The sequence below is a fragment of the Pan paniscus genome, chromosome 6 (genome assembly GCF_029289425.2).
Source record: "Pan paniscus chromosome 6, NHGRI_mPanPan1-v2.0_pri, whole genome shotgun sequence".
In the NCBI taxonomy this organism is placed as follows: Eukaryota; Metazoa; Chordata; class Mammalia; order Primates; family Hominidae; genus Pan; species Pan paniscus.
The window spans coordinates 42503801-42518678 of NC_073255.2; the positions used below are offsets into that span (position 1 = coordinate 42503801).

The 14878-nt window shown below is 35.9% G+C and overlaps 2 protein-coding genes across 5 annotated transcripts in view; both read left to right on the forward strand.

Moving 5' to 3' along the window:
- NME8 (NME/NM23 family member 8) overlaps positions 1-14878 on the forward strand; it is a 406785-nt gene that overhangs the window by 177255 nt on the left and 214652 nt on the right. Inside the window, exon 2 of the mRNA XM_055115852.3 lies at positions 3206-3385. The gene's annotated coding sequence lies outside the window, so the exon portion shown is untranslated. The remainder of the gene's footprint in view (positions 1-3205; positions 3386-14878) is intronic.
- LOC100968685 (probable G-protein coupled receptor 141) overlaps positions 3270-14878 on the forward strand; it is a 70955-nt gene continuing 59346 nt past the window's right edge. For 3 of the 4 annotated variants that reach the window (XM_055115857.2, XM_055115858.2, XM_034963952.3), the window contains exon 1: positions 13990-14234. The gene's annotated coding sequence lies outside the window, so the exon portion shown is untranslated. Of the gene's footprint in view, positions 3386-13989; positions 14235-14878 lie in introns of those variants that run through there. The other variant, XM_055115856.2, reaches the window with a different exon arrangement.

The window sequence follows — 14878 nt, forward strand, 5'->3', positions numbered from 1 at the left end:
TGTTTTGTTTTTTGTTTGTTTGCTTGTTTGTGCCGTGGTAGGACACTGTCTATGAATTAGGACAGGAAAGGTTGAAATAGCAAGTGGCATCAGTGAAAAAGGCACAGTGGGCATTCATGAAAAAAGCTCTTCAGAGGGGTTTCTGGAAATATGGAGAGAGAGGATTTTCCTGCCTTTCCTGTAGCCTTTGTCATACAAAAAATATCAGTTAAGTGCAAAAAGAACAATCAATTACTCAGCAATACTTCATCACCCACTGAGATAATTCTAAAGAAATCACAGAAACTTGTATTTATCAGTTACCTGACACTAGTTATATATCAGGTATGTGTCATGTACATTTTCTTTTCACAGTAATCAGGTGAGGTAAGTATTATATTCCTGTGTGTTTTTTTTTTTTCATGAAGAAATTGTGGTTTGTCAACTTGGCCAAGTTGACAGAGGGACATGACACATGTTAGCTCTGGCTGCTGGCAGCACAGTTAAATTGTCTCTTAAGGATGCAAATGGTCTCTTTTTCTCTTCAGTTGCAACTAGTAACATATATTGATTAAGTTAGGGATTTTTTTTTTGCACTTAAAGAAATGGAAAGCTTAACTAAATATGACAAAAGTTACAGGCATTAAATTATCTTATATTACAAGAATTTTTAGAATACATGGAGGAACAGGGGTTTTGTGCAGTGCCTGGACAGATGCCAAAGACCCAGCTCTTTAATAATCCAGTATGCCAACCTCAGCATGTTGGGTACTTGTTCTTAGAAGTACCCCCTGCATGGGTACAGCTATGGAAGCTTGTTCTCATTCAACTCAGTTTCAAAAAGAAAGGACAGGTGTCTTTGTTATCTCCCTGCTAACCCCCTAAAAAATAGGAGAGCAAAGTCTTTCTCAGGAACCTCCAGTGGCTGTGCCTGCGTCATATTCCCATCTTTAGACCAATCACCAGCAAGGAGGATGTGCATCACCAAGGCTGGCTAAAAGTTTATTGGCTGAGAATAGATCCACCAGAGCTGGGCACTTTGCCAACCAAACAAAATTGACATCCCATTTGAAAGGAAGTGGGAAAATCCCTGGGTGAGCGATAGCTGTGTTTTCCAAAAATGTCAATATAGAGGAAATTTCATCCTTGTGTCAACTTTTGGTTCATGGTGTTTGGTACTTACTGTAGTTTCTGTAGATGAAGAGAAGGAAATAGAAGACTAGGAAAGATTCAATACCTGAAAACAATTGATAGATATATTGACTTGATGGTAGAGTACATTTAAATGAAGAATGAGGAAATTAGACAAACCTGATTCATAGTTGAGTTTTCCTATCATAAAACACACCACAGTTTTATTTCTTATTTAACTGATATGATGTGTAAGAAAAAACAAATACATATATTTAATAATATCAAAGCATGTCAAAACCTGCGGTTCCATCCTGGTCCCTATCAATAATGGAAGATGAAGTTTCAAATTGATTTAGTGATGACAATTTAGTGATCCTGATGACTTTCTGGTAATGGAGAACCAGAGGAGCAACTGTAGATGTAAACTGATTTAATTTTCTTTAGGTAATGCTGTTTCTAGGAAAGCAGAAGTTTTTTTTGTATGCTCCATTTCCTGGGTTGGCCATGGAGAGAGAAGTGTGAGTAAGTGAAAAGATCGCATTTAACAGCTCTCATTTAGATTGTCCTGCACGTAGAGAATACATACAATGAATGTAATAATTGTACTATCTTGCAGGGTTGCCTGAGGACTCTGTAAGATAATAGGAAGAAAATATTTGTTGAAGGCATAAGTATCCAATAAATGCTAGCAATAGGATTATAAATATCATAAATGCAAATCTGACTAACATAATACCAAGTAATAATAGTATTTGTTAATAATGGCCTTGAGCAAATTACCACAATATTTCTAGTTTGCTTCCCTATCTATAAAACGAAACTGATGATTCCTACCCTCATGAAATTGTTGTGGGGATAATATTAAAAAATTATGAAATTCTTACTGTCTGCCTGGCACAAAGTAAGCATCTGTCCATCCGCCCACTAAGCAAACATGTGAGCACAGACAGTGTGTTTGGTGCCACTGTGCTAAGTGCTGGTGAAGCAGTAATAGATAAATCATCGTTCCTAATTTCATAGAAAATTCCCTATGAAATTAGGATAATCCAGATATTCCCTATGAAATTAGGATAACATAGGGAAATAGATAAATCATAGTTCCTAATTTCATAGACCCACCTTTCTGTTGAACTGTATACAAAATATGGATATCGAATCTAACAACTGAGTTTATTATGGTAGATAATTTAAGGTTTCGATGTGCAAGTTGAAATGGTAGTGAAAGTGAGAGTGTGTGAGAGGGAGACTGGTGCATAAAGGTGAAGGAATTCAAAGGCAAAGAGACTATGTCTAATGGAGTGCTGGCAAATGCAAGGAGGCTGTTGAGTGACATTGCACAAGCAGATGACACGTTACCTAGCAAAGGCAGAATCAAACTAACAGGCAGCTTCTGGACCTACGCTGTTAAGTACAATGCCTGGTGTAATAAGCATTTTTGAATGAATTGATAAAGTCATCCTTGGAGGAAATACACTCTGAAGATTCAGGGACCAAAATAAAGGATTAAGAGAAGGATGTTAAGTAAACAGTAAGCCACAGAATTTTTTTTTTTTTTTTTAAAGAGAGTAAAACTCTTTTAAAGCCACTAAGGTGAAGACACAGTGTAACTGTTTCTTATCTTTCTCAAGCAAGAGCTGGCCATTCTCTTTGAACCTCTCAGGGAATGAGTGAGTGTTAAAACTATCATTGATGATGAGTTCCAAGCCGGGACTCCATCAGAGAGAGAGATTGCCTGGAACTGAAGAAGCTAAATCTACCTTCAAGTCCAGGGTGCAGCCCAGGGCCACTAAAAGGAATTAAGGCTAAACTGTCAAGAGCTGAGTAAATGTATGCTTGGCAGTGTGATGATTAATATTGAGTGTCGACTTGATTGGACTGAAGGATGCAAAGTATTGTTCCTTGGTGGGTCTGTGAGGGTGTTGTCAAAGGAGATTAACATTTGAGTCAGTGGACTGGGAGAGGCAGACCCACCCTCAGTCTGGGTGGGCACCATCTAATCAGCTGCCAGCATGGCCAGAATAAAAGCAGACAGAAGAACATGGAAAGACTAGACTGGTTGAGTCTTCCAGCCTCCATCTTTCTCCCATGCTAGATGCTTCCTGCCCGTGAACATCGGACTCCAAACTCTTCAGCTTTGGGACTCTTGGACCTTTGACCACAGACTGAAGGCTGCATTGTGGGCTTCTCTACTTTTGAGGTTTTGGGACTCGGACTGGCTTCCTTGCTCCTCAGCTTGCAGACAGCCTATTGTGGGACCTCACCTTGTGACCGTGTGAGTCAATACTCCTTAATAAACTCCCCTTCATATATACATCTATCTTATTAGTTCTGTCCCTCTAGAGAACCCTGACTAATGTAGGCAATGAGGCAAGAAGTTAAGGTTTAAGGTCAAAAGAAAAGGTCGGAGACTATTCCAGTAAACGTGGCTAGGATGCCTGAAGCTCATAAATGGGGGCTGACTGGGCTTAGCCTGGAATAAAAGCTCTTGTTTGGTGATTCAGTTACTAGATCTATTTGATATGTGTACATGTGTGTGTTTGAAACTTATTGATGAATAAATACATTAAAAACTGAAATTCTGCCCTGATATTCTAAGCCTTCCTGCCTAAGACAAAATACCATTAGATTTCTTCTCTATTTATAGGGGTATTCTCTCCCACAGAGCAGGGCCTGCTGCTCTGTTTCTGGAAAAACACATTCTGCTTTAAAAATGATACTCTGTAACTCTGTTTCCTGAGAATTACACACGACTTGAATCTAGTCCTTTGCTAAGATGAAGTACAGATTTGAGGTGCATTCATATTCCCCATAAAATATGTTTGTCACCCTAGCAACTGCCCTAAAATACCTTGTAATATCCTGACATGAGTATAAATACAATTTCTCATACTCTGAGAAGCCAAGCAAGTGACATAAGTTATTCCAACATCAGAAGTCTTCCAGGTGTAGACTTCAGGGTGGAAGCCAGGATATCATCATCATCATCATCATCATCTTCGTCATCTTCATGATATCACTATTTCTTTTCACAATATTTCTTTACAGGTGACAAAGGTTTCTACAACTAAATATAGTATCTGAATGCATTAAATGGTAAGAACCTTTGCCTCTGCACTGGTGGGGATGTTTGGTGGCCTGTTTCAGATCATTCTGAAGTGTGAAGTTTGAAATTTGTTGAACACATTAAAGAGAAAATACTGCTTTAAACAAAGGTCACCAAATTGTAAAACAAAGAAATTTTCAAAAAATCTATAATAGAGATATAGGCAATTACCCCACTGTTGTAATTAGCAAAATGACGCTCAGAAAGTCTATGTAGTCTTTCTCCAGGCACTCAGTTTACTAGATGAAGGGGAGGAATTGAGTGCAGATGAACTTCCAAATCTCTTGTACTACTGTGAATGCAGCATCTACATCCTAATTCACATGGCTGGAAAGCTCAGTTGCAAAAGGGATATTTTGGACAGGTTATCAGAACGAAGATGGACAATATTCATTAGTCACAGGTATGTGGTTTTCAGCGAGGCATTTGGCAAGGCCGCTGCTGGCTATGTTGACCTTACAGAAACACAGCCTGTATGATACTTGGAGAATACCTCCAGGCAAAGGACACTCGTGAATGAACTGGTGCCCAACTGGAGGCTATCAGGTAGCTGGTGGAGGACTCGTACCTCAGGTCTGTTGTTTTGGACAGTTTTTCACATCTTGAATGAGGTGAGTGGTCAGACTTAGGATCTAAAAAGTCCTGAAGAAGGCAGGAGCAAACTAAAGTTTAATAATGATTGATAAAAGGTCCTTCTCCTGGGTCCCAAATCACAGGATGGTGAAAGCTGTGCTTGAAGGCAGTTCTTAAAGCACCACATAAGAGGAGAGAAATTTTATTTCACAAATCGGAGCACACTGAAGGCATTTAGTACAGTTCTGGATGAACACTTTAAGAAAGAGGAACTTATGGAAACTGAAGGATGTTGTAAACAGAGTGGCTGGGAGAATGGAGGAACTCAAAACCACATCATGTGAATATTGCTTTAGAAGATCACAGTTCCAGACACGGAGAAGGGAAGACTCAGACCGTACAAGACAATCAACATTCAGTACTTGCAGGGCTGTCAGGGAGAAAAGGGATTAAACTTTTTTTCTCCTTGGCTATAAGATGGGAATTTAAAATGTGGGTCGTTAGTATAAGGAAACATTTCAGTTTGTAAGTAATAAATAACTTTAAATGCCAGAGCTGTCAGAAGATGAACAACTAGAGACTGGATGGTACTTGGAGGGGTATCTCCAGTATCAGTGAGTAGTTCTGAACACTGAGATTCTGTGCTTCACAGATCCCTCCTTTGCTCTTTAAATATTTGGCATGTTATCACCACCCTCTTTTTTGTGTGGAGTCCCAATAATGGAAATCATCCTTTTTAGGTGATTCAGAAAATTTTGAAGATCTGCAGCAGAGTTCAACCAGAGTTTACTTTGCACGTTGATTTAATAGGTGAGAGCTGGAAGCTCACAAATGCCATATGCAAATTTGTTCTAAATGAGCTCTAAATATGGATTTGGAACTAATTGTTCTGGCATTTATTTCAATGAGATAAAGCATTGGACAAATATATTTCAAAGTGAGGAAGAGGATGTTTTAGCATTGTTCCCAGGAAAATGAACTGTAGCATGCAGGTAATTCAGAAAAGGAGGACACTTAATGTGAAGCTTCATGTGAGAAAACAGAATGTTGGCTGAATCATTATTTAGAAATAATAGAACTGTGGGCTGAGGCGGGTGGATCACAAGGTCAGGAGTTCGAGACCAGCCTGGCTAAGGTGGTGAAACCCTGTCTTTACTAAAAATACAAAAATTAGCCAGGTGCAGTGGCACGCGCCTGTAATCCTAGCTACTATGGAGGCTGAGGCAGGAGAATCACTTGAACCCAGGAGGTGGAGGTTGCAGTGAGCCCAGATCGCGCCATCGCACTCCAGCCTGGGCAACAAGAGCGAAAACTCCATCATAAAATAATAACGATAATAATAATGGAACTGTGAAAATAATTAGTATCAAATCACCTGTACCAGTAAATTTTTAGTGTGGAACATTTAAAAATGAACTTTTATTATTTAAGTATATTGTTTACATAGAAAAATGCACAAATCACAGAGTGCAACCAGATGAGTTATCACAATGTCAGCACATTTGAGTGCTCGCCACCCAGATCAAGAGATAGCAGGGAAGTACCCCTTCTTCCCCTAATTGCTCCCACTCCTCCCATGCCTTCAGTGGTAACCACCGGCAGGACTTGCAACATCATAGATCAGTTTTCCCTGTATTTAAACTTCATATAAATGTAACCACACAGTGAATTCTTTGTTTTTGGCTTCTTTTCTCAATACTATGTTTGTGAAATGCATCTATGTTTTTGCATGTAACATTATTTCATTCATTTTCATTGTTAAAGAGCAACTACACGTCCATATTTTTTTAAAAAAGAATACATTTTATTGTTAAGCCACATCAAGGATTATTTCCAGATTTTGACTACTGTGCTTTTTTCTGTTACGAACATTCTTGTAGTATTTTTGACACATATACATATGCATTTTCTGTTGGGTACATATCTAATAATGAAATTGCTGGATCATGAGACAAAGGAATGTTGAGCTTGAGAAGTAAAGCTTTAGCTGTACCACTAGCAGCGTATGCAAATTCTATTTGCTCCACATCCTCCTCAATACTTGGTATTGTGGTCTTTTTAATTTTAGCCATTTGGTATATATTTAGTGGTATTCCATGGCTGTTTTTAATTATCGTTTACCAAGTGACTAATTTAGATGAGTAACATCGCCTGTACTTATGAGAAAACCTTCTTTTGCAAATTGCTTATCCAGGTATTTTGTATGTACTAATTTTATTATATTATCTATCTTTTTTCTCATTTATACATATTTGATATGAATCTTTGGTCAGTTATATGAACTACAAATATCTGCTTTCATTCCATGGTTTCTCTTTTTACTGTCTTGATATTTTTGATGAGTATAAAGTCTTATTTTAAAGTAGTTTGACTCAGTCTCCTTTTTAGTGATTAGTGAGTTTTGTACTCTTAAAAAATTTTTCCTATACTCCAAGGTCAAGAAGATAATCTTTGTTATCTTCTAGAAGCCTTATTGTCTCACTTTTCACATTTAGGTCAACAATCTATCTGGAACTGATTTTTTGCAAATAATGTGAGGTAGAAACTCAAGATTCACTTTTCCCCCTGATTTGAATGTTTAATCGACCCAACATCATTTATTAAAAAGACTTCCTTCCTTCCTTCTCTCCCTCCCTCTCTCCCTTTCTTTCTTTCCCTCTTTCTTCTTTTCTTCTTCCCCACTGCTTTACATTGCCACCGTTTTTGTAAATAAGTGTTCATCTATGCATGTGGATCATTTGCTGGACTCTATACTATACTTCTTTATGATTGTGCTAATACCATGCAGTTTTAATAATTTTAGCTTTAAAATAAATCTTGGTATCTGGTAATTCAGTCTTTCAAATATTTTCATTTTCTTCCATTTTCTTGGACATTTAGGGCGCTTTACATTGCCATATAAATTTTTGGATTTACTTGTTAATTTTCACAAAATCATTTATTTGGATTTTTATTAGGAATATATTGAACATAGGTAGTTTTGGGGAAGCACTGCTATCTTCACAATATTGAACCTTTTTATGTGAAAGTAATGCATAGTCTTCCACCCATTGAGATCTTTGTTAATTTCTCTCAATATTTTATATTATTCTACATTGAAGACTTGCTTATCTACTGTTAAATTTAGTCCTAGGCATTGAAGTTTTTTCATTTTGATGCTAATTAAAATGGTATTATTTTAAAAAATTGTATTATTTGCTTCTTTGTTGCAAGTGTGAAATGCAATTGATTTTTGAAAATTAATATGTAACTTTTGGCTTTGCAATAGTTAACAAATTTATTCTATCAGTCTATCTATGGAGTATCTGTATTTTATATGTATAAAATAATGTCCCTTGGAAATAAAGATTGTGTTATTTCTTTCTTTCCAATATTTATACCTTTTATTAATTATTTTGCCTCACTGCATTCTGTTAGGATCCAATAAAACATCTTTAGTAAGAGTGGCAACAGATGGCATCCTTGACTTATACTTGCTACCAGGAGGAAAGCATTCAATATTTTCCCATTAAAGCAGGTCGTTTGCTGTAGGATTTTGTATGTATCCATCTATTCTTCATTTGTAGGTGCCTTTTAAAAAATCACGGATGGATGTTGAATTTTATCGCGATTTTTCTGCCTCTGTTTGAGAAGATCCTGTGATTTTTCTCCTCTATTTTGCCTAGGTGGTGAATTGCACTCACTGATTTTTACATGTGTTGTCTTCTTGGAATAATTCTCGCCTGACCATAATGCCATGACTTAGTGTGTGTGTGTGTGTGTGTGTGTGTGTGTGTGTGTGTCTGTGTTTTCTGAGGCAGGTCTCATTCTGTTGCTCAGGCTGTAGTGCAGTGACTTGATCATAGTTCACTGCAGTGTTGAACTCCTGGGCTCTTGCTTTGACCTCCCAAAATGCTGGCATTACAGACTTGAGCCACCATGCCCAGCTATAATTTATATATATGTATCACTAGATTTTATTTGCTAATATTTTGTTTATGAGTTTTGTGTCCATATAAATCAGAGTAGACTTTGCTTAGGTCCTTTATTATAATTTCCTCACTGGATTTTGCTATCAAAGTTACGATAACCTCAAAACGTGAGTTAGAAATCTTTCTTTTTTTTCTGTGCTCTGGAATAATATATGTAAAATTGATGTTATTTCTAAATGTTTAGAAGAATTCACATAAAATCATTAGGACTGGAAATTTGTTTTCAAAGGGTTGTAGTTACAGATTTCATTTCTTTTACTAGATATTAACTATTTGTATTATATATTTCTTCATGTGGCAGTATAGTATATAAATTATGGCTTTTAAAATTATTTCACCATTTTATTGAAATCATTGCTCTAAAACTGTTATGATATCTTTTTGTTAGCATTTTATTACCTGAGGGTTGTGTAGTTAAGCCCCTTCTTCAAAAAAATCTTGATACTTGGATTTTGTGCCTTCTTTCTTTTTTTCTCTATTTTTCTAGAGATTTGTTGAATTTATTAGTCTTTAAAAGAATGAACTTGTAGATTTATTTTCTCTTTTATATATTTGTTTTATCTTTCATTGACTTCTGCTTATTTTTCTTATTTCTTGCTGCTTACCTCGAGTTTCATTCATTTCACCTTTCCACCTCTACTATATGCATTTAAATATGACCTTAATTGTAATATTAAAGTTTTTATAAGTTGAATTTTCATTATCATTCAAATAACAGTATTTCCTAATTTTCATTCATACTCACATTTTAGCTTGTGATTTATTTAGAAGTATATTGAGTACTTTTCAAACATATAAAGGTTTTAACATTATCTTTTTGTTACTGATTTCTAGCCTAATTGTGCCTTTTATCAGAAAATATACTCTGTATAGTTTCAGTCTTATTATATTTGTTATATTTGCTTTATATCTACCATTGGGTTAATTGAGTTTGTTCATGTGATGTGAATTCTGCATTTGCTGAGTATAAGGAACATGAATTAGGTCAAGTTTATTGATTGCCTTGTTCAAGTGTACTATATTCACATTGAATTTTTGTCTGCTTGTTGTATCACAGAGAGGTTTGTTAAAATCTTCTCTTTGTCCATTTTCCCTTTCGTCATGTCATTGTTTTGCTTCACATATTTGAGACTAAAACTGCAACAAATTCAGAATTGTAATGTTTTAGAAAGATTGACAACTTTTATTATGAAATTACCTCTCTTTGTTGCCAATAATGTTTCTTGCCTTAAAGTCTAATCTGGTAAGTGCTCAGTGCATTTACATATTATTATCATCAAATTTGGGGTTTTAAATTTGCTCTCTTACTCTTTGTTTTCTACTTATCTATTCATTCTATATGTCTTTTCTGTACTTTTTGGCATTTTTTTTGGATAATATCTCTTCATTCCATTTTTTCCTGTTTTATCTTGCTAATTTTGTTGTTATTTTTTAGTCACTATTCCAAAGATGATGGTGAACATTCTTGATTGATTAAAGTCTAATATTAATTAGTACTTTTACCACCTTCAAGAAGATGCAAAGATTTTAGAACACTTGAATTCAATTTATATCTCTCCATGCTTCATCCCATTATTGTCATGAATTTTGACTCTACCTATATTTCAAATCCTGTCAGGTGATTACTATTGTTATTGTAAATCTTCGATATGTACATAGGTTTACCCACACATTTGCTCTTTCTATTGCTCTTGGTTTCTTTGTGCAGTTCTGGCTCTCACCTGGGATTGCCTTTGCACTTTTGGAATCACTCCTTTTAGCATTTCCCTTAGTTCATGTTGGTGGGTTACAAATCATCATAGTTTCAGTTTGTCTGAAAATATTATTTTGTCATCAAGATGATGGATATTCTTATTGCATAAAGAACTCTAAATTAGCAGTTATTTTCTTTTACAATTTTGAAGATGTTGTTCCATTTCCTTTGGGTTCCATTGCTGTTGTTGAAAAGGCTGTCTTCAATCTTATTGTTGCACACTTCAAAGTTTTTTGCCTCCAAACAGATTTTAAGTTTTGTTTTTGTTTTTTCTTTAGAGATGGAGGTCTCACTATGTTGCTTAGGCTGGTCTCAAACTCCTGGCTGAAAGCAATCCTATCATCTCAGCTTCTCCTGTAACATAATTTTAAAATTCCTTTCTTCATTTTTTTATTTCATATATTGGACCTTGGTAGAGTTTTTGTTGTTGTTTCTATTCTCTTTGGGATTCATAGTGCTTCTTGAGTCTATGTCTTTTTTTATTATGATTTTTTAAAAAAATGTATTGCCCTTTAAAATATCATTTCTTCCAAATTCTTCCTCTTGTTTCTTTCCAGAGCAACATTATAGGCATGTTAAAACTTTGCCCTATGTCTTTCATGACTTTTGTGTGATTTTATATAATTTTTATCTTTTTTTGTTGCCATTATTCAATCTGGTATTTCTTTTTTTTCTTTTTCTTTTTTTTTTGAGACTGAGTTTTGTGCTTGTCACCCAGGCTGGAGTGCAATGGCGTGATCTCAGCTCATTGCAACCTCTACCTCCTGGGATCAAGCGATTCTCCTGCCTTGGCCTCCCTGGTAGCTGGGATTACAGGCACCCACCACTATGTCCAGCTAATTTTTGTATTTTTAGTAAAGACAGGGTTTCACCATGTTGGCCAGGCTGGTCTTGAACTCCTGACCTCAGGTGATCCACCTGCCTTGGCCTCCCAAAGTGCTGGGATTACAGGTGTGAGCCACCATGCCCAGCCCAATCTGCTACTTTCTACTGACCTATATTTCAATTCCATCATCCTCTGTGTCTAATCTTCTATTAGTCTTCATCAGTTAAGTAACTTTAGTTGTTTTATTTTTCAGTTTCAGAATTTCTATTTTATTAAAAAAATTCTCTAGTGTAAATTTTCTATATTTTGTGTACTCTCTTCAAACAATTGATTACAGCTATTTTAAAACCAATCAATTCTGAATGCCCTTGTGCATTTGTTTCTATTTTCTGTTTATTTTCATGGTCTGTTTTTCTAGACTTATCTTCAGACATGGCTTTTAATAGTTATTGAAATTTGGACATTGTGTTTAAAAAGTTTGAGAGTCAATTCATTGATCTGGTTAGTGTTATCGTCCTCCAGAGAGTATTTACTTTTGCTTGATGTGTGTGAGGAGGTCGTTATGACGATGGCAAATCTCCTATCTATTCAGTGATTGTCTACCTAATTAAGCAATTTAGGTGATTTGAAATTGGGCTCCCACTTTGTGATGGTACAATATTTTTAGCACATGCTGTCTCCTAGGGTGTAGCCCTTCAGGGGTCCTAACTGAAAATTTGAGGTAATTATAAGGGCACCACCTCCTTGGTGGTCTCTGTTTGCTTCTTAAACTAGATTTCCTTAACTTCTGAGCATCTTAGCCACTGTATTTCACCTGTTTCTTCACCTCTCCGTGTCCAGTTTCAAATCAGCAGTGCCTTGAGTAAAAAGTACTCAGGAGTTGAAAATCAGATTCACTGATTTGTACTTCCTGTCTTCTGGGGATTTTATTTCTTCAAGCTCTCATTGCCTGGGCAGCTTTCTGAAGCCTTCAAACTTATAGGTTTTGCATTCTGTTCATTTTTGTAAGCTGCTCTCAGCAGGAGGGTTTGTCAGCAACAATCTTCTCTACAACTAATAAAGCTTGAAATATCTCTAGCATGAGTTATTTTGAAGCAGGTAGCATTTTAACTCATATGGCAGAAAGAACACACATCTGCTGAAATTGAAGAGTTTCCTGATGCAGAGGCCTTCTCTTCAAACTAAGAAACAAAGTTGGAAGCACTTAGAACATTATGTTTGGAGTAAGAAATGTGAATACTGATGAAAACAGAACTGCAAAAATTTCGCCAAAAATAATGAGTGTTTTAGCATTGTAAAGAATACCAGGAATCACCCCAAATTACCAAAGTTATCATTCTACTTAGGGACCTTAAAATAGAAAGAACCCAGGGCCAGTATCATTTTGATGCCTTTTAAAATTTCTTTTTGAAATAGTGAAATGTCACAATGGATTTTAAAAATAGGGGAATGTTGAAAATGTTGATATTTAATAAATTAGTACTTTTTAACTGACCAATTTCTATATAATATTATCATGCTGTCTACATCAGGAGTTCTCAACCCCTGGGCCACAGACCAGCAGTGGTTCGTGGCCTGTTAGGAACTGGGCTGCACAGGAGCGGAGCAGTGCACGAGTGAGCCAGCAAAGTTTCGTCTATATTTACAGCTGCTCCCCATCACTTGCATTACTGCCTGAGCTCCACCTCCTGTTAGATCAGCAGCGGCATTAGATTCTCATGGGAGCATGAACCTTATTGTTGAATTGTCCATGCTAGGGATCTAGGTTGCAGTGTTCCTTATGAGAATCTAATGTCTGATGATCTGTCACTGTCTTCCATCACCCCCAAATGGGACCATCTAGTTGCAGAAAAACAACCTCAGGGCTTCCACTGATTCTACATTATGATGAGTTGTATAATTATTCCATTATATATTATCATGTAATAACAATTGAAATAAAGTGTGCAATAAATGTAATGTGCTTGAATCATCCAGAAAACATCCCCACCCCGTCTGTGGAAAAATTGTCTTCCATGAAACCTTTCCCTGGTGCCAAAAAAGGTTGGGGACCACCAATTTACATAATTAGAAAGTTTATAAAATCCTAATTTATAGAGTGGTCATCAAATGGTAGAAAAGTTCAAGCAGTTTGAGGAACTGATGATTTTTTTTTTCAATACTTGCAGTGCATTTCTACTACTGTGTGGGCAGCTTCTTCTGGAGATAATGTTGACAGTCTAAAAAGTTAAGCTGTGACGATTTACTCCCCTCCCCTGCCCCTATAGCACACTCTGATTTTAAATATTTTCTCTCTTAATTCTAATTAAATGACATAATTATAGTGCCATATCCCAGTCAATGCCATTTATCAGTGACAGCTAATTAACACAATTATAAAAGTGGGAGCCCTAAGTTACCAGTGAGATATAGAGCAACTCTGGAAATTTTCTCCTTACTGAAAGGAAATATTACACATATTCCTTCACCAGAAGAACAATACACAGTTTACCTTCCCTTTTCGTTTTTGATAATGTCACTTTGTTCCCCATTCTCTACAAAATTTAGTTTGAATAACATTTTAAAAACTTGATTCATCGTAGTCATCAATCCTTCATAAATATTTCTTGACAATTGGCCTCTCTGTAGTTTGCAACCTGGACTACTCATGTTTAAGAGTTGGTTTTTCAAGACTATTGTGTTTCAAATGGTTTTGAGGTTTTATGGTCTGTTGACATTCTGAGGAACTTAGAACACATTCACTTCCTTTTGCTTGGTGAGCTGTCCAGAGCCTTTGCAAATGCATGCAGAGCGTGGAAATGCCCCAGCTGCCCTGCTGTTGAAACAGAATCCTATTTGGAAGGCAGACATGTGGCCCATCTCTGTAGCCATCACTGAGAAATCTGGATTTTCAAGGTAAGTACAGACGACTTAGGTTTGGGGAGACATGAATGAAAGTGCTATAGAAATAAAGCACACTTAATTTGTTGGCATAGTCCTAATTCAGAATCTTCAAATGGTTCTGCTGTAAAAAGCAAGCTTATTCTCTGACCACAACTCATCCTTTATAGAAAGAATTGTTCTATTCTTACTGCTTAGGATATGCTGCTCTGAAAGTAAAACCTGATATTTATTGGTAAATATGAACAAAAATGATTTCAGAATCTCTCTGTCAAAAAACCAGCTAAACATATCATAGAATTTTTTAGAGCAGTTGGCACTATTGAATTTGTGTATAATTATTCAAATGCTTATCTTTTAAGTGATGTCTTAATTTCCTTTTGTTATGAAAATCCTTTAACTCTATTACTGCATTATTTTCAGATAGAGTTTGAAACTATTCAGGCAGCCCTAGTTAATAGAAGGAAACAATCTGTAAGCAATCAGGTACTTAGAAATTTCTAAAAGAAGTATATTCAAAATAACATGTGAAATAATGGTAATTATAATTCTTTCCATCCCACTTTTAAAGTACTACTTAACAGGAAGGATCTGAAAATAACTTCTTAAATAAGATAAATAAAAAGAACAACATCTGTTCAAATAATTTTACTTTAAGT